Genomic DNA, 19,946 nt, shown 5'->3' with positions numbered 1-19,946 from the left:
GGACTCGTGAACCGCGCTTACTGCTTCATTAATCTATTCAAACATCTTGGCGCTGCCAACCTCATTCTTATTTCCTTCACATTTTTAGTATTGAGTTCTTCCCAATTTTTTTCTTTCTTTCTTTTCCCATCCAAATACACAGTTCATTTCACAAAACACTGTCTCAGATTCCAGGGTCCTGAGGACACAGAAAGATATTTCTGTTTAACTTATTTTGAGCAGCGTCTGGTCTGATGAAGCAATTGCATATAAATAGTGCTACGGCACCCACGCTGATTTTGGAGGTGCTGTCCCAGCAAGCTCCCCCTTTTCTTGGGGAGAATAATGAGAGCCTCAAGCAATGCCTCCTGTGAGATACGGCAGCAGGGTGGACGGGAGAGCCAGCGGCCACGGGCACACAGACGGCAGATGGCCTCTGGTCTGCACCAGGCCTGCACCACTCGCTAGCTGCGTGACCTCAGCCGGTCCCTCCCTAGGCATCAGCGGCCTTGGCTGAACGGGACGGATTAGCCTATCTCACCAGGTGATGGGAAGGAGGGGAGGCTCTAGCAGGCAGTCAGCTTGTCAGTCAATGGTGGCCTGAGTTTTTATTTTGATAAAAAAAACAAATAACCAAAAGTATTCAATTAAAGGGAGTTTCTATAACCAGATAACCCTTTTCAGCATGTATTTCACACCAGTGGTGCTTTCTGCATGACCATATAACCCAGCCGGGGGACGTCCATCTGCGGGAGTGAACTCCCGACTCTCCCCCAGCACCCAGGCTGGGCTGCCCGCTGCCCCTCACCCCACGCTGGGATTCCGCTCTCTGCTCATGTGCGCTCATTTACGTCTGGATGTCTCTAGTAACCAGCTGCTCACAACTTTGCAAGATTGTAAGTACACCTCCAGGTCTAAGGTTTTGGAGGAGGGTGTGGGAGATGTCGGCCATCCGCAGATGAAGAAGTTAAAAGCAAAGGTCGGTGGCCAGGCTGAGGTCAGGCCCCCAGCTTCCCTTTCCCAGCCAAGAGCTGCTTCACGCAGCAGCCTCCAGAAACGGGGCTGTTAGGAGGCCTTGCCCCAGAGACCCCAAAGTCTCTGATCCAAGCTCCCAGTTCTGCCCCTGAGGTCACACACTCCATACGACCTTGAGGACAGCTTCCCTTCTGAGAATGGGACTCTCCATCTGCACCAGATTATAAGCACTCTGTTTGTTAAACTCTGTGAGTTTGCAAAGGGCCTTGCTCACCTAAGCACAGGCTTCATCAGATGAGACTGGTCTATTGATGTCATTTCCCAGCTTAAAGCCACCTCTTTAAGGCCCTTCTCCATCTGACCCTGACCTGTTTCCAGATTCATGGCCCCCATGCTCCATATTCTCCAATCTCAAAGATGCCCCTCTCTTCCTCCAGCACCCCAGATTCTCTTTCCCTAATTCTTTGACACTGCCTCCGCTGTCACCTCTGAGATATTTCCCTTGCCAGGCAGACTGGTACTCATCCTTCAAAACCCAGGTAATGTGCTCTCTCCTCTGTGAAACCTTCCCTGATTTCCCAGGCTGGGAGTGTGTCACTACTCTTTACGCTCCCAAAGACCCCTCATTTTTAGTGCCCACAAGTGGTATTAATATTGGTCTGTCTTTTCCACTGAGCTCTTTAGACTTAGGAATTAGGTCTCTGGCCTCTCTTTCTCAGTGCCTGGAACAGTGAGAGGCACAGAGCAGGTGCTCCATGTACAAGTGTAACAGAGAAATGAATCAATGGGTGGAGTGTCTGAACCATATTTAACTCTATATTTCACTTAGTAAGGACTTCTATTTCTCTTAAAAAATTTTTTCTTTAAATTATCTTGAAACCTCTACTTCCTGCAAACAGAGCACGTGGATGAGCAGAGACATTACTGTCTCCATCTAGTCACCAAGGGTGTTTCTTTTCTCCCAAGATACCATGGCAGATGCTACCGAGGCCCTGACATTCCGCCAGCACGTCCTTGTGGGACGGCCGGGTGCACAAGGAGGCGCCGGGGAGCCACACTCTGCAGGGGGAGTTCTCTCCCCAAGGAATCAATTCACACATGTGCCCAACATGGTGGCACAAGGGAGGTTTCTGAGCCGTCGCAATACCGGGGTCTCCAGCACATTTCCCAGGGGAGCCTATGGTCTTGGCAGCACCATGCCCGGACTCCAGGAGCAAAGCCGAGAGTCCCCGGGAATCTCTCCCCTTCAAGGGCACCCTGCGGCAGGGGCTGCACTCCTTACCTCTGCGCTTTGCTGGGTCTGGCCAAGTCAGGCTTCTCTGACAGAGCATTTATTGGTGGGAGAACTCGGCGGGGGTCAGAAGAATTACCTCCTGAGATGAATTACCTCCGCAGTCTGTCCTCTCTCCCTTTCACCTGAAAACCATCCAGGCCTGGCCGAGCCACACCTGGTGCTGTTCCTGGATCCCCTAACGCACTCACCCACTGCTCACGCACCCGCTTTCTCCTCCGTGCTTTCAGCACGCTACTCATTCACCTTCCGTGCATGCGGCCACGCGCTTCGGCGCCCACTGGCCCCCCACGTGGTGCTCTCTCCTGCCGCAGACCTCACCCCCAACCCCAGGCCGGTGTCAGAGCTGCGGAGATGGAGACCAAGGCAGGGTCGGCCTGTAGGACCACATAGGCAGACAGCCCAAGGCGGCAACAAGCAATTTAAAACCGGTGTGGTGAATTCTCCTCATTTCCCCAGGACGCAGCTTAGGCGTCACCTCTCTGGAAAGCCTTATGGGAGCCTCAGGCCTAGCAAGCCGCTCTGACACCCAGTGGAGAAGGGGACCCCAGGACAAGGAGGTTTCTACCCTCACCTGGCCTTTGTCCTTGAACAGGTCACCCAACCTCTCCAGGTCTCTCAGATACAAACTGCTTACTAAATCCCCCTAGGACTGCTGTAAAAATGACACGGGGTGGGGGTGTATAAACACTCAGGGCCATGTCTGTTCTGGCAAGTATTTGATGCAAGGGAAATGGTTGATTACGGGGTGAAGAGCCCAGCGCGCCCCAACCCTCATCCTTGACATGCTGAGCAGTTTGGCATCGGGGCTGTGTTGTACTCGCCCCCTTTCCCTAAGCACACCTGGTATTCAGAGCACGACACATGAATGATTGGATCATCCCTTGTGGGAAGAGCTATCTTGAAATGACCAACCAAGAAGCGAAGATTATAGATATTTATGTTTATGCATATGGCATGCACCTACCGGGTCACTGCAGGGGGCGGTGGGGTGGGATCAGGTGGGATGATGCACTTTCTTAGTGTGAAAACAGCTAGTGCGGCTGAAGGGGAATTCTGGGGCACGTGCGCCCTGGTAAAGGTCAGAGGAGACTGACCTGCCAGGAGCTAAGGACGTCAGACCTGCTCACTGAGCAGAGACTGTAGGGCCCGTGGCTGACACTTGCCCTGGGCTCCGACTCATAGATGCTCTACAAGGTGCTGGAACCCACACAGCTGGCAAGGAGAGGCGCCCAACTCAGACCCAAGCCAGACTCACACTCTCCAACTCAGCCCAGTCCACGGACGCAGGCCCCCTGGGCTTAGTGCAGATCTCCACAATCCCCGGGGTGCCAGAGCCGCCTGGTCATCAGACAGAGCCCTCCCTGGGGAATGGTCACGCATGCCTGTGTGAGGCTCTGTGCCACACAAGGTATCAAGATGATTTTCCCGACTTTGATGTTTCATTCACTTACCTAACTGTGATTTCAAGTAAATTATAATTTCATTAATACAATGCCTACAATATGCCAGGCACTCAGTTACGGCTGTCTTGAAACCACTTCATTTCCCGGAGGTTGAGTTGAGCTCCCACCGCATCCTGCATGGCATGTGCACTGGCGGCCCGTGGGTAAGTCATGGGAAACGCACAAGCCGGAGGAGCTCCTTGCCTGGTGGCACAAACAGATGAGCATGCAGCGGGCCACAGCCTTCGGCGGCGACCCGGGGCGCTGGGTGCGAGGCATGCCACAGAACCCAAGAGGCACAAAAGCCCAAGCCAACTACTCCCACGGTAACTGGGGAGCAAGGAAGAAAATTTGGGTTGCCATTAGGTGTTCCTCCAGAGGCCTGGACCCCTTCCATCCAGGGCCTCATTCCGTGCAGCTTTGCTGAAGGCGAATGGGGACCCGAGCCCCACTGCCCACTGGACTCATAGCCAGCAGTAGACCAGGCAGAACAAAATACCACAGCAGTTCAACCACCCACTTCTTGACAGAGCCCTTCCTGCGAACCACACACTGTGCCGGATAGACACATGTCAGTGTTTGTGGTTCCTATGGCCCCAGCTGTTCAAATGCTGGTTTTGGATTGATGTGTATATTTGTATAGAAAATGATGAAAGAATTTTTCTAGAATGTTGCTCTTGGTTAAGCTGGAGGGATAAGAGTGCATGGAGTTGCCTATATTGTTGCACTTGTAACAATATGCTTTTATTATGTTTATAATTCAAAACACTGTAATAAGAAATATTTAAAAAAACATTTTCCAAATGGTACATTCTATACATGTATCTATACCCTTAAGACAGTCTGGGATTTTGGTTAAAGGCATGGGCTTTGCACTAAGACATGGGCTTGAATCCCACTTCTGCCACTTGCTAATTGTGAGACAAATGTCCAGAAGCCTCCGTTTATCCGTCTGGTTAGGGGGCGATAGCAGAGCTAGTTTGGAGGAGCAAGTGGTGTATGTGAGAATGTCTAACATGCAGCCTGGCACCAACTCGTGCTCAGTAATGGGTAGGCCCAGGAATCACACTATTTTTGTTTCTACAGAGCTCAAAACATGTCATGGGAAAAGGGATTTAAGTTATTCAAAACATGAAATAAGAATGCATAGGTGGAAGTGGCAGGGAGAGAGCTTTCACTTCAATAAAAGGAAGACTTTTTAACCAGATATTCAACAACGCGCAGCAGGCTGCTTGGGAGCGGGCGATTCTCCTGTCCCTGCAGGTGCGCCAGGAGAAGGTGGGCAGGTGCATGGGACGGACGTGGCTCGGAAATTAGGTAAGGAGACTGGGCCTGGTGCCCGTGCTGGTCACCCTCCAGTCTTCACATGAGAGAACCTGTGACAGGAATGGCCATTTGGCAGAACCCTATGTAGTCACCCTAAACCTATACTATTCAGGGAGACTTTTATTTTCAAGTAAGATTTTGTTTAATTTATTGTTCAGGTTAGTTTGCTTTTCTTGTCTTAATGGAATCAAGAGAAGACTGTCCCCAAGCCATGTGGCTACCAGGCAGTAAGGCCAACTCTACTTGGCCTGGACCTGCCAGTATGTGGTTACAGGAAGGCTTCTCCTCCTTGAAGACCATTTCAACCAAAAGATGGTATAAATTCCTTTTTTTTTCAAAATTTTATTATGAACCAAACTTTAAAAAGATTAAAACAATACTGTCATCTTTACTGGAACACAGCCAGAATTAACTAGAAGTAGTGAGCTTCCAGTAACTGGGGATGGACAAGTTCAGGCCAGCGGACAGGAGGAGGCATAAACCTCAGATGGGGTTTGTCACAGGAGGATTCTGACATCTTCACGACCATGGCGGGCTGGTGGGTCCACCCTCCACACATTACTTGGGTATCTGCCAAGACTTCCCTTTGTTTGTGCCATGATGTTACCCAGCTTTCTGCCTCTCATGAATGCTCAGTCCTAATGCCTCCTGAGAACAATTAAAATGCCCGTGCCCCTTGACCCAGAAATCCTGTTCGTTGGGAGTGACCTGAGGGCCATCACTGCCAAGTGGAGAAGTCATGTGCCCAGGGAAGCTCACTGCAGTAGAACGGTCAGTGTTCATGGCCCACCTGCTTGAAGGAGTTTCAAGAAGCAATACAAAACAGTGTCTATCAAAGGCACAAAGCAAGGGCCTGGTTTTGCTAATTAATAACGCTGATGATTGGTCATGTCATTCACTCATTCATTCACTCATTCATTCAATTTCATTCTTTGTCACTGATTCGCTCACACACCCACTGATTCAACAAACCCTGTGCTCCAGGCAAAGCACCAAGGACAGCATGTCCTTCTGGCCGCCGGCCTTGGGCTGGTTGTCTTAGACACCAACCCCACCCCTTAACATACACAGGTACACGCGCAAACATGCGCGCACGCTCACGCGACTGTGCACATTTGCAATGCTGAATCCTGGGCAGGAAGACTAGAGGGTCACCCCCTCTATGTCCTCGTACCACACAGGTGTGCGACCCGTCTCTGTCTCTAAACACAAAACAAGTGAGTAGCTCACATTCTGATCTTTGCTTCTTCATCTGTAAAATGGGCAAATTGCACTTTTTCCATTTAACTATCTTCCTTAATTTTGCAGGTGTTTTATCAGCCAACCTGACATGTCTTCAATTCCTGAGTTGGGGATTGGCCAAAACATCCCCAGGGACCTTCTCACCCTCCAAAATCCCCGGCGGCCTTTCTTATGTTCTGGTTCTCCTTGTGGGCCTGCGTCTACAGTGATATCCCCTCGGAGGAGATTTCCCAGCATCCCAAAAAAGGCCTTTGTTGAAATGACAATGCACTTTGCTCTCCCAGATGGGACTTTGAGTCCTGACTTCTTGTATTCTCTCTGTTCTCTCTGCCTGTCCTCAGGTAAGTCACTCAGACTTTCTGATCTTTCGTTTCCTCCTTTGTAAAATCAAGACACGAATGACATACACATAGTTCATGCCCGGCCCCCAGGGGCCACACCACCCATGTTAGCCTGTCATCAGCAAGCAGCAGGTCTGCAGGAGGACAAGGGGGCAAGAGGGGCCCAGCAGAGTTTTAAGGCCGAAAGGAAGCCCTTAGAAAGTATAGGATCTCAAGCTGGGAAAAGACCTCACGTGACCTCTGTCTTGCCCAGAGTGGCCCTGCAGCCGCCCTGTGAAATGGCCACCAACCTCTGTCTGAATGCCTCTGGTGCTGGGGGGGCCACCGCCCACTGAGTGGACCCCTGTCTCCGCACAGCAGGTCCCACCAGATTGCAATCCAGTGTCCAGTGCAACGGCCCTCACTGGTCCTTAGACTTCTGCCATTTGGGGACCAAGAGCAGACCCACCGTATTCCCCAGACCACTGCAGCCACGCACCTTTCCTCTGCACCAGAGAATCTTCCCTACGGTACCATTTTCTTTTCCATATGAGTCATGGCTTCTGCCCCCAGGACACTCTAGTTTCTCTGCTGTGAAAGCACTTCCTTACGGGCAGCCCTCTAGAGCGACTCAGAGGTGGAGAGCCGGGTCACCCGGCTGGAGCTGGCACACTCCTGCGTCTGAGGAGACCCCGCTGGTCCACAGGCAACCGTGGGTGACCAGAGGGCACACGCCTGGCTACAGTGGGCAGCTGCTCTGACAGCCTTACAGGGAGGGAGGGGCCACAAGTTCTCTCATTTCTCAAGAGAAGCCAGAGATTAAGGTTTGTATGTGAAACTTCCTGAACATTTTATGTTGGCAAGAAATTCAAACAAATGTGAAGCAGCCTATGGAGCATGAACACCGCCTGCGGCTGCTCTGCCTGTGGGCCACTTACTGAACCATTTTGCAGATGTGAAAAACTTCTGAGACTCTGATGAAACTGAGGAAACCCCAGAAAAACCAGTTACAAACAAATTTCTGCTTTCAACATTAAGGCCCCATGGGCCCCCAGCAGCCACTCCTGGATCCCCTGGGAGGGAAGCCCTCATCTCTTCCAGCCTCCGGCCCCACAGAAGCCCAATAACCAACAGCCCACTTTCCCGAGGCCACACAGACGGCCCCTGAACAGCAGGGCGACCAGGAAACTAGGATGGGGTGTGGGGGCTCCCTCCCCAGGACAGAAGCAGAAGCTGCTAACATATACTGCATGCCTACAATGTACCGGACACCTCCAATATTACCTTATCGTGTCTCACCTGTCACCCTCACATGGCAGATGAAGAAACTGAGGTTCTCTGGACAGTCTCCTGATCGCGGCAGCGAGACAAGCAACAGATAGGCCCTGAAGGCCAGCCCTGCAGCAGACCTCCCGCCCTTCGCCTGTCCTGTCACGCTAGTCAGGCACGAGCCTCTGACCACGCAGAGACCTGAGCATTTAGAACTTTCCTGAACAACTTAGTGAACTAAACCAGAAGGGGCCCCAAGATGTGGCCCAAAGCCAGGGGGTCTCACAGGCAGGTGTCTGGCTTGCAAGGACTTTGCCAGGTTTATGTCGCCAGTGAGACTCAGAGGGAGGGCGGCAATGACCTGTGCAGACAGGCCCCGGCACAAGGTCCTGGGAGAGGGCAGGCAGTGGGATGGATCTGGGCGGGGGCCCCAGCACAGAGCTCCGGCGCTGGCGGAGGGGCGGCACCTTCTTCTGGGATGCCTCACCAGCCTGTTCCTGGCAGTCTCTGAGTGGGAAGAGGGGAGGCCCATTGTCCAATCAGGAGACGAATTCAAGCTCCGCCTTATAACCTGCTACCTGGTTGAATGAGAAACCCCAGCCGGCTGCAGAGCATGGCATGCAGGCAAAGGACAGAAGCGCTTCCCTGGGCTGCAGAGAGCTGAGAGAGGGATAATCAACTGCTCAGATAGGAAAGGGATCTAAATTTAGACCAAAAAGACAAAGTTCCGGAAAATTAACCCCAGTCCCTGCAAAAACGAAGGAAAAAAATTCTTCGCGCTTCCACGGTTTTTCTTCTCTCCCAACCCCCTCCCCGCCCTCCCCCAGCCACTAACTGGCTCTTACTCCAAATTTCTTCCCGAAAAGTTGAAAATGGTTGGAATATGTCAACAACTTTAAAAGTAACAACTTGGAAGTGAGGCCGGGCATCTGACAGCAGCCGCCGCCCCAGCGCCCCTGCCTCCGGGGGGTCAGCCAGACCGCCGGGACGGTGGCCGCGACTTGGCTCTGCTTGCCTCGGAAATTTAGGCAAAGCTCAGACCGGTCAGCTCGGGGTTAGGGTCTCTCGCTGAAGACCTCCGGCTCCACGCGCCAGAAGGGAGAGGGCTGAGTTTGGGGAGGGCACTCTCCCAGCCCCGCCGCGCCCGCGGCTTTGGGGGTCACGGCCAGGGGAGACAGGTGTCAGCACGAAACCCTGTGGCCCTCTGCAGCAGCCGCCGTGGAGAGAAGCGGGTCTTACCTGGTGGGAGCCGCGCAAAGGGAGGTCAGCGGGGTTTCGAGTCCTGGGTGGGATCCCCTGGAAGCAGCGTGTCCGGGAAGACGCCGGCCCAGGCAGCGCCCTCCCGAGGGGCACCTGCCAGCAACCCCAGCCACCCTCCCTCAAAGCAAGCAAACTCAGTCTGTAGACAAGACCGGTGGTAAGTCTGGGGGCTTCCCCCAGGCCCGGAGTCCCAAGACAGAACTAGTTCTAAAACAAGTAACTAAATCAATGCAGTAAAAAGGGGAAGCTGGGAACTTAGCTTCTAGAAGAGGACAAGAGAACTTAAAACAGGTGTGGGAGAAGAGAAAACTAGGAAAAAGGGAGAAAAGCAGCCCAGCAGCCAGCCCAGCGGCTGCGCAAGAACAAAGCTGCGCGGCCCCCGGGTGCAAGGGGCCGGAGCGGTGGGCTTCCCCTGCTGCAGCAGGGGGCGGGGCGGGGGGCCGGGGGGGGGGGGGGGGGCGGGGCCGAGGACCGGGGGAAGGGTCCGGGTAGAGAGATGGGCTCCCCCCGCGGCAGCGGGGGGGGGGGCGGGGGGCCGGGGGCGGGGTCCGGGCAGGAGAGATGGGCGTCCCCGGCTGCAGCAGGGGGCGGGGCCGGGGGCAGAGGAGCCCCGACGACGGGGGCGGGGGCGGGGGCTGGGGGCGAGGGAGCCGGGGCAGCGGCCAGGGGCGCGGCCTGGGCGCAGGGACAGCGTCTGGTTCCAGGCAGTAAAGACGCCGCCCGAGGAAGGCCAGGACAGGGGCTGACAACCCCCCGTCCAATTATAGACTTCACCGGGTATTTTGGTCCCTCTTACCGCCGGGTCTGAAATAGCCCCCCACTAGGCAGCAGCTGCGGGCAAGTTTGGAAAGTTTGGAGGGGCAGGGGCTTGGGGGAGGGGTGGCCTTGGCTTTTGTCCTGCGCTGTGTCCCACTCCTGCCCCGCGCTTACCTGCCCCTTCCTACAGGGGGCCCTGTTGACTGGTTCTCACTACACACCAGGAGGCGCGGGTGCGTGTCCTTGTTTTTAGGTGAGGACTGTGAAGGCTCAGAGAGAGCCTGTGCCGCCTGCCAGGTGTCCCAGCACCGCAGGTGGGTCTGATAGAGACACTTCCGCCTTCCTTTAAAGGGCTCCCCGTCCCGGAGAGCAGCGAATGAACAGACGCCGGCCAGAGAGCTCTCGTGCTTTTTCTTTCTGACCTCTGTTCCTAAAAATGGCCCAGGCAGAGGTATTTTGAATTAGATGAGAACATGGCTTAATCTGTACGACTTCCCCACCCCTGGTCCCAGTCAGGCTCCTAAACTCTGGGGTGTCTATTCAGCTGCCTGCTGGTAGTATTTGATAAACAGTTTGGGGCTCGTGTGTGACCCAAGAAATTCTCAAGCATCTGACCCTGTGCGTCTCTGGACTTACTTTCCGATCACCCCTGTACAGTTCATCCCCTCGTGGTGTCTGAGTGCCCACTTGGAGCCGGGCAGGGTTGGGTGCCAGCTAAACTGAGTGGAGGAGGCAAACGGTGGGGAGGGTGGGCCCTGGCCCTGGCATAGGACGGCTAGGGACTGAGATGGCTGCCTTTAGGCTCAGCGTCATTGGCACTGGGCAGGGGCACGGAGAGTGATGGCACCTGCGTGAAGAGGCTGTATGGCCCACTCTGGCAGCAGCTGTGGTGTGCCCACAGCGTGCCAGGATGGCCCAGGTGTGGGGTAGAGCAGAGAGCCCAGGAGGTTGCTTCAGCACATCCTTGTGGGGGAGACAGACAGAGAACCACCTCGGAGGTGGGCCACCACCCTGAGTTACTGAGTCATCCTACCTGCAGAGAAGAACACAAAGAAGGCAGATGAGTCAGAGACCAGTGAGGGCGCACACTCCAGGGTCGGCGCTGAAGGGTGGGGGAAGCCCCGTGCCAAGCAGGAGTCCCTGGAGTTGGGCTTTCAGGGGCCTGGGAGTTTGCTCGGGCACTGGGGGCCTTTCAGCAGAGGGAGGACCGGAGCACTGGGCTGAGGCCCCTGCTGGCCTGGGTTTGAGGCGGGCTGTGGCCAGTGCCCAGGTGACTGATGGGAGCTGGGGGTGACTGATGGGAGCTGGGGGTGCCCGCACAGAAGCCTAGGCCGGGAGTCTGAAGCGCTTTAGAGGGGCGGGGGCATGGCCAGTGTGGGGACTGATAGAGCCATGGCAGTTGGGGGGCTGGAGGCAGGGAGGAGAGCGGGGAGAACTCTCCAACGAGGTGCAGGGAGACGCGAAGCTAGTCTTGAACTATAAATCGGAGTATCATCAACCCACACTTGTGCCCCCAGGTAAAATGAGGTCCTCAAAGAAGAGGGAGAATGGAAGGCATCGCCAGGTTCTAGCCACAGAGGAGCACAATGTCGAATTTTCTGATTCAGTTCAACATTTGCTGAGAGCCTGCTGGGCCACACTGGGGAACACAGAGCCGGGCGGAACATGACGCAGGCCCTGAAGGACCGAGCCATCTGGAGTCATCATCGCCTGTGACAGCTAAGGGAAAACGTGTCACCCACAGCTCCGGCCCAGGCCTGCAGGCTTCCTAGCTCAAACGAGGGATCTCAACGGCCAGAAAAATACCCCTGCAGCAGCCCCTCCCCATGGCTTTTCTGGGGCTCTCTAGGGGGTTGGGACTTGGCTGCTAAAGGTCCAAATAGGTCCCCACAGAGCCTTTGAAGACCAAAGATGCTCTTTCTGACCCAGCGTACCACCATTTTATCAAGGTCAGAAGCCAGGAATCTGCCTGCTGCTCCGATTTCACTGAGTTGCAGAAGGCCCCTCAGCCAGCAGTCCAGAGCCCTGTTTTCATTTTCTTTTGTTGCTATAAAAAACCACCACATGTTCCGAAGCTTTAAACAACATGAATTTATTGTCTTACTGTTCTAGAGGTTGGAAGTCCAAAATGAGTCTTAGAAGTTTCTCACCAAGGTATCGTCAGCAGGGCTGGTTCCTTCCGGAGAACCTAGGCAGCGATCCGTCGTTCCCCGCCTCTCCCAGCTTCGGGTGCTGGCTGCGGTCCCGGGCCGTGGCCCCTTCCGGGAACACTCTCACTTCTTTCTTCTGCCATTGTGTTCCCCACCGTGGTGGTGCGTCTCCCTCTGCCTGCCTCGTAAAAGCCCAGTGATTATTACGCTGGGCCCGTTCGGGTAACCTGGGATGGTCTCCCACCCTACGATCCTTAAGTGCATCCTGCCTGCACAGTCCTTTCCACTACATAAGAGAACCTATCTCAGGGCCCAGGGATTAAGACAGGCCCCAAAGCCTCACAGCCTGTAGGCAGCTCCTCCTGTCCTCAGGGCCTCCTGCTCCCCAGGCACACATGCCCCACAGCAATGGCTGTGCCTGTGCCCACTCTGTGCCAGGAGCTGGGGGTGTGGCAGTGGTGACTTCTTGGGGCTCGTGAACCACCTACTGGGGGACAGTAATCCCACAAACAAATGTATCACATGCACCCAGATGGTGACGAGTCAGTATTAAGCAGGGTGCAGGTGCCAGCCACCTTGGGGAGGTCCTTCTTCAGATAGAGTGGGGGCATGTTCAGGGAGGGCCTCTTTGAGGAGGTGTCCTTTGAGTGGGGAAAGAATTAAATAAGGTAAGAAGACATGGGGAGGACTGGGAAAGAGCATGCCAGGAGGATGGGACAGCACATGAAAATGAGCTTGGCATGTTTGAGGGACAGCCGCAGTGGGTCCCCACAAGCCTCCCCTTGGGGGGCAACCCCTGTGGTCTAATGCCAGGTCTGGCTCACAGGACAGAATTCTCCTCCCTCACTAGGAATTGCCTGAGACTCTGCCCTGTGCCCTCCTGGTTGCCTAGCAGTTTCCCCCCTCCTGTAGGAGAAACCAGGATAAATGCTGTTCCCTGGGGTGCCCACGGAGCAGTGACCTCCCCCTGCAGCTCTCTTCACACCTGGCCACGCCGCCACCTGGAGAAGGGACAGGCATGGGGTGTCCTCTGCTCTGTCCACCACGCCCCCCTCCCTGCCGCTCTTCTAGACCAGATCCCTGATGAATATGGCTCGGCGTGTTTGAGACATCACGCCGCCTCAGAGGAGGGCTGCCCGGGTTCACCGTGTTCTTCTCTCTCTGCCATGAGACACCTCGAGGTTGGAGGCAGTGAGCAGAGGGTTCTGGAAAGATGATTCCGGAGAGCTCTCTGTCTCACTTCCTTCCCCTCCTGGACTGTTTCTCTGCCAGGATGACAAATTGTTCAAATTTCTAAGATGTATTAAACAGAAATAGAAAATATGTACATAGATCATTAAACAAATAAATGGATGGGAATGCATTCTACGAAGGGTTACGATGTCCCCACGGGACCTAGTGTCTCCTTTCTACTACAGACCGGTTCTGTCCCCGGGACAATCAGTGCCATAGGTAAATACATGGATGACTTCCAGGTGGCCGCCAGTCACAATCCTCCACAATGTGTGGCGGTGGAGATCTGTCTTCTCTATCATGGTGTCCGCTCAGGGGTTCGTGAAGCTGCAATCAAGTGTGTGGGCTGCATTTTGTCCTGAAGTTTCTGGGAAAGAATCTGCCACTGAGTTCATTGGGCTGTGGGTGGACTTCGTTCGTTCCCTGCAGCTTAGCAGAGAGACCCTGTTTTCTCACTGCCTGTCAGCATCAGGATGGTCTCAGCTTCCCAAGGTCCGTTTCTCTGCCAGCAGCTCACAAGTAGCTGTTTGCTTCTCCCTTGCCCAGAATGGCTGGAGGATGGCTCTCTCATGTCTTTTTCTGCCTTCTGTCACCAGCCAGAGGAAGTTTTCCATTTTCCGGGACTCACCCAGATAACCTTCCTTTACTAAGGTCAAGCAGGCCACGTGACATAATCACAGGAGTGATATCTCATCACATTCTGACCTTCTGGGGATGACATAGGGACATTTTCCAGAGGGTTGTATTCTGACCTACTATGCCCTTTCTTCAAAATTCTGCACTTATTGAAATTTATAATTATTCTTCTTTAAGTAAAACAACATTTCCTGAATTCCCCTTTGACTTTAATCTCTATAAGGGCAGTATGTACATCTTTCTTGCTGTTGTATCCCCACATCTAACATGGGCTTGGTGCCTAAGAGGCACTGATGATACTTGTGAAATGTATGAATAAGTGAGTGAAAGAATGAATGAACAGTGGGTGAAACTCCACTTGAAATGACCCACACAGGGCCAGCCTGCAGGCTATAAATCAGATATGATCAACATGTTTAAGATGCATAGGACAGAGAGATAAAAAAAAAAAAAGAAAGTTCCAGAAAAGTGTTGGAGCAGATTGACTGGTTGGAAGGGCATGGTGGGGTGTGTGGAATGGACGACCTCAGGGGGATTCTCATCAGCCTCGCCCCCTCCACCCAGCTCTTCTCCCACCAGCCACCAGTGGGATCCTGGGAGAGTGAATTCAATCTCTTCCCCTCTGCTGGAAGCCCTCCTGTGACTCCCCCAAGGCTTAGAACCAAACCCCAAACCCCAGGCCACTGCCCCTCACCGTCTGCCCAGAGCCCCACCTGCCTCCCCTCCTGTCAGTGCCCAGCTCCAGCCCCGATGGTCTCCTGCCCGTCCTCAAATCTGGGCTCCACTTCCTGCACGGGACTTCCTGGTGGCCATGCCACCACCACAGCCATCCTCAGCTGTCACACTCTCCCCCTCCACTGAGGGCTCGGATGCGAGGCCCCCTCCTCCGTGAGGCCTTCACAGCCATCCCAGCTGTGTTCATTGCAGCGTTACCTGTAATACCCAAGATATGGAAACAACAGTCTTGGTGTCGGTTGATGGATGGATGGGTAAAGAAGATGTGCACTATGTGCACACAGTGGAATATTATTCAGCCTTAAAAAAGGAACTCCTGCCATCTGTGACATGGATGAATCCTGAGGACATTATGCTGAGTGAAATGAGCCAGTTACAGATGGGCAAATACTGTAAGAAACCCACATATTTGAGGTCCCACAGTCATCAAATTCATGGAAGGAGAGTGTAGAGTGGTGTCTGCCATGATCTGGGAGAGGGAGAAATTGGGAGTTCCTGTTTAGAAGGTCTGAAGTTTCATTTATGCAAGGTAAGTGAGTTCTGGAGGTCCACTGTGTTTCAGTGTGCTTACAATACACAATACAGTATCATACACTTAAGAATTTGTGAAGAGGGTAACAAATCTCATGTTACCAGTCCTTATGACAATAGCATAAAATAAAATCTAAACCAGCCCCACGCCTCTCTGCGCCCTGCTGGGTTCTGCGGTTCTCCACGGCCCCCTAGTGCTTGACAGTGTGTTACACATGCACATGTTAGCTCTCCGTCCCTCCAGCCAGGAGCAGAATCCAGGAGGGCAGGCAGTTCTGTCGCCGCTGTGTCCCCAGGGCCTAGCCCAGCACCTGGCCCGGAGCAGGGAAGCGCTGCTATGCGGTTAACATATCATCGACCTGACGCTTCCTCCTGAGGCTCCCTAACCTCTCCAGGAGAGAGCAAAGTAATAGTGGAAACAGCAGCCATAGCAATAATCACGTCAATAACCATGGCCACCTGGGAGCACTTGTGTGCTGGACATACTTGCCGACCCTCGTGCGTCTATTTCTGATGTGCAGGACACCTGGCTGGGTGACGATAATCCTGGTTTTGCTGATACAGAAACGGAGGCCGGGACTTGTTAAGGAACTTGCCAGAGTCCTTCATTCACCTGACATCAAATCTAGGTCTGTCTTCTAGAAACCTGCATTTTCCTTTATATCCTGCCTTGAAAAATGACTTAAAAAGCTTCCTTTCAGCACTAGGATTTTCTGATTCCTGAAAATTAGTTGTAATTGTCCATTGAGAAAGCATATCCTGGTTTCCTGGCAACTCGGAATCGCCTTCCTCCTGGGCCCAGCCTCATGCTCCATTCAGAGGAACTCAGCCCGGAGACCATGTCTCCAGCGGATGGCGCAACTCTGCGAAGGTCGTTTCATAATTGCAGGTCAGTTTCTTGCCCTGTGCATGAACCCCATGCCCAGAGATGGGGTTTAGAATCAGTTACATCAATATCCACGACTCCTACCCCTCAAGACCCCTGGGCCCTGGGGTGGTGAGACTGCCTGTGTCCCCTGGACCTTCGGCGCCTCGGCCGCGTGCTCCTGCTGCCGGGCGAGGAAGGGGAGCTTCAGGCGTCACTCTGCGCCATGCCGGAGCTAGTGAAGGGCTGAGCCGCTGCCTGGTTTCGTGATCAATTAAATGGTGTGCAGTGATCAAAGACAACTGGAAGTAACGTCAGTAAACACGACAGCTGCCTCCCCATCGGCCCTCACTGCCATCTGCCTCTGCAGTTTCTTCTTTACTTATGTCATTAGTGGCTCATAGAGCATCAAATAGCTATTCCTCTTGGATAAGCACTGTTTTTGTAAAAAGCTTCTGAGAACCAAAGATCTAACCATGAGAAATTATCTCCCCACCCCTGACCCTCCTCTGAGCTTCTCTGCTGTGTGTCTGAGGAGCTCGTTTTCCAGTGCTCCCAGAATTCATCTGACCTTCAGAACCACCTGGGGAATGTAAGAGTCAGTCCCCAGCAGCCACAACCCCAATACAGAAGGTCTGATTCACTTAATCCCCACGGTGACCTTAAGAGCCCGAGAAATCAGAGGCCCATAGAAGTGAGGCCAGGAGTTCCCACAGCTGGAGTGGCAGGTCCAGATTTGGAAACCGGATGTGAGTCCATCAGGGGGCTGGCACATGCACGAAGGAAGAGGCTTCACTTAAAAAAACCCTGCAAGATACATACTGGAGGTGAGGCCCGAGGTCACCAGAAGGGCTGATGAGACCGAGTCAGCTCTCAGGCCCCCTGGCACTCCACCCTTCTGGTCTCAGGTCAGGAGCGGCCTCGCTGCCTGGGCTGAGCTGAGGCTCCATATGGAGGCCAGGGTCCAGGGGGAGGGCTGCAGGGCCTGGAGGCAGGCCAGCTGGACATGACAGTGGGTGCTTACTTGCTGTCCTGGCCCTACCCAGAGCAGCAGCTGGTCAGACGAGGACATAGGAGAGGGGGGCCATTAAGGGGTGATGGAGCGAATTTGGTTAAGCTTAGAATGATGGAAATGCTTCCAGTCTGGGAAAAAAAGGTCTTTCTAAATACAGGTCACCTGCACTGCTCCCAAACTCAGGCCATTCAGAGCATGTCCTAGGGCTGCTGCTCGCTCAGCCCCCACCCTCCTGCCCCAAAGCCCTGCCCGGACCCACCCAGGTCTCTGTACCCACAGTCCAGTCCCCTCCACAACACAAATACCTTTCTTTTGTGCTGATCCAAGATGCACTGATCAGGTCAACCTTGGAAATGACCTCCAAATTCAAAGCTAGTAAGTAGGATGAAGCCGAAGCCAGGGGGAAGAGCCCTGGGAGAGTGGAGGCCCTATGAGCTGCAGGGTGGACACTGTCCTCCGTGCTCAAGGCAAGACATGCCCCCCTCTTTTCTCCATACGTAAAGGTACCCTCCTGTATCCAGGTACAATGCTGTGAACAAGGGCCGGACTCCAGGCTGGGATTCCAGGCTGGGTGGGACATTCATGCATCGCAATAGCCATGATGAGGGGTTTCGGTGGGCCCCAGGCCTCACAGCATGGGTGTTCATATGGCTAAAGATGCTTTGCTGGGAGGGGGCAGAGGTTTCTGGGATTTCCTCAGGAAACAGTTGAACAGACAGCCTCTGCCCTTGGAAGAGGCCCTTGGAGAATGCCAGCCTGGCTGGAGTCCTGGGCCCATGGCAGCCTGTGAGCTCTGCAGAGCCCAGGCAGGGCCCGCGTGGGGCCAGCGGCCAGGGCCGGGTGAAGCGGGGGCGCTGAGCAGCATTCCACTTCCACACAGCTTGCTGCTCCGGCCTCAGTGTCCACAACTGACAAATCAGAGCAGAGTTCCTCCTGATTCCCTTTCAACTTTAAAATATTCTGTTCAGGACTGGCTAGGTAATCTGCAGCATCTAGAGCCAAATGGAAACGCAGGGGGCCTCCTAAAAAAAAGCAAGACTAAGTGGTGTCAGAGGTGCTGGAATGTAAGCTTCTTTTATTTCTTCCATGATGTCTCTCTTGAGTTTTCATTGTGGTTTTTTATTTGCTATTTAATGCCATTCCAAGTAAAGGAAAGTGAAATTTTACATCACTAGCCTGAATTTCACCAGCCATCTTTATACTGTGCCATGCCAGTTTTAAATGCAAATGTAAGAGCACTTAACTCTTATGTGAAATTACCTAAATTACATGATTCGTATTTTGTAGCTTGTTGCATGCATATGTATTTTGATCTGACCAGAGAAGGGAGATGCTGAGCTCAAGTGACTCAACGGTTTTTATTTCACATGCCCGTCCCCTCTACTTACTGGTGACATGGCAGGAGGGAAGGGAAAGGAGCTGTGGTTTTCCCTGCCCATTCCTGGTCCTCCCGTGCGTCATTCCCGGCCTTAGTGGTGGGTTCAAACAGGGGTTACTGGGAACAGGAAGGCGGTGAGAGAGACCCTTGGTGGTCCCTGTTGCTCGGAGTGCCAGCACCTTCCCTTGTGCTTGAAGCAGGTCTGAGCCTTCCCTTCCCCAGCACATGGGTGCGCCTGTGCGCCTGGAGTCTCATGGAGCCCCAGGGGCTCTGGTCTGCTCAGTGCATGGAAAGGAGCGTGCAGACGGGCAGCAGAGGGTGCGTGGTGCATATTATCTTCTGTGTTCACTCGTGCTCCATCGTCCCATCAGACTTCATTTACAAAACACAAGTTCAAAAACAAAATTGCTAAAAACTTCAAGGTGGTGACAGCAGAGCCCAACCAAGTATGAGGCTGTGCTAATCACGGTTCTCCAGAGAAACAGAGCCAGTAAAACACCTATCGAATATCTACCTACCTACCTACTGTCTATCACTAATCTAATCTTTCTACCTCATCTATCTAATCTGTCATCTACCTACCTACCCAGCTAATCTCTCTCTCTATCTATCATCATCGTCTCTCTGTCTGTCTATCTAGCAAGGAACTAGCTCTCCAATTATGGAGGCTGAAAGTCACATGAGCAGCTGTCTGAAACTTGGGGCACACCCAGGACACGCAGTGGTAGGGTTCCCGTTCGAGGGCGGATGACTAAGGCTCCAGCTCCACGAGTCAGGCAGTGAGGGAGTTCTCCCTTCCTCCGGCCTTTCGTTCTGTCCAGCCTCCAGTGGATGGGGTGATGCCCACTCACACCGGACAGGCCAGGCTTAGTCCACCAGTTGAAGGGACACACCCTGAATGATGTTCAGCCAGAAATCTGGGCATTTTGTGGCTGTGTGGTTGACGCGTGCCCCTGACCGTCATGGAGGTGTGCAGGTGCATGGTGGGCAGGGGCACAGCAGGACAAGGGGCAGTGTTCCCACCCCCCTGCGGGGCCGGTTCCCAAGGAGAGTGGGCCCTCTGGTGGCTGCAGGGGTGGTGGCCCTTCTCAGGCCTGTGGCCCCTTCTGAGCCAGCCTGGGGCCCAGCTGGCTGGGGTACCATGTGTGGTCTTCACTGCCAAGGCTCACGCACCACTAGGAGGGGCAGGGAAGGAGCACCCAGTCACAGTGGAGGGCGGGTGATGTGCTCTATTTGGAAGACCCAAACGTACTGGCTCCCAAAGCCCTTGGGGCGGACTCTTCCCAGAGCCCCGCCTCCACTCGGGTCACCTCGCCCTTCTCCATTGTTCACTGGAGGTCCTGCTCTCTGGCGCTCTGGGCTCCAGGTTCTGATGCTAATGAGTGATTCGTGCGCAAGCTCAGGCATCCTGGTCCTGGGCAGCAGATCTGGTCAGTGGGCTATGACTGGCTCACTCCCTTTTGCCTGAGTGTGAAGCATGTGTTCCTGACGAGGGACACACAGTCTCAGTAAGACGATGCCCCCTTCAGAGTGGGTGGTT

At 53.9% G+C, this 19,946-nt stretch overlaps 1 protein-coding gene across 1 annotated transcript in view; it reads right to left on the bottom strand.

The window, feature by feature from the left end:
* Positions 1 to 9,525, bottom strand: part of COL22A1 (collagen type XXII alpha 1 chain) — a 236,818-nt gene extending 227,293 nt beyond the window's left edge. The window contains exon 1 of the mRNA XM_073230303.1: positions 9,087 to 9,525. The gene's annotated coding sequence lies outside the window, so the exon portion shown is untranslated. The remainder of the gene's footprint in view (positions 1 to 9,086) is intronic.
* Positions 9,526 to 19,946: the final 10,421 nt, after the last annotated feature.

This window comes from Manis javanica, chromosome 2 (genome assembly GCF_040802235.1).
Source record: "Manis javanica isolate MJ-LG chromosome 2, MJ_LKY, whole genome shotgun sequence".
Classification (NCBI taxonomy): domain Eukaryota; kingdom Metazoa; phylum Chordata; class Mammalia; order Pholidota; family Manidae; genus Manis; species Manis javanica.
This window is presented reverse-complemented; position numbering and strand designations above follow the sequence as displayed.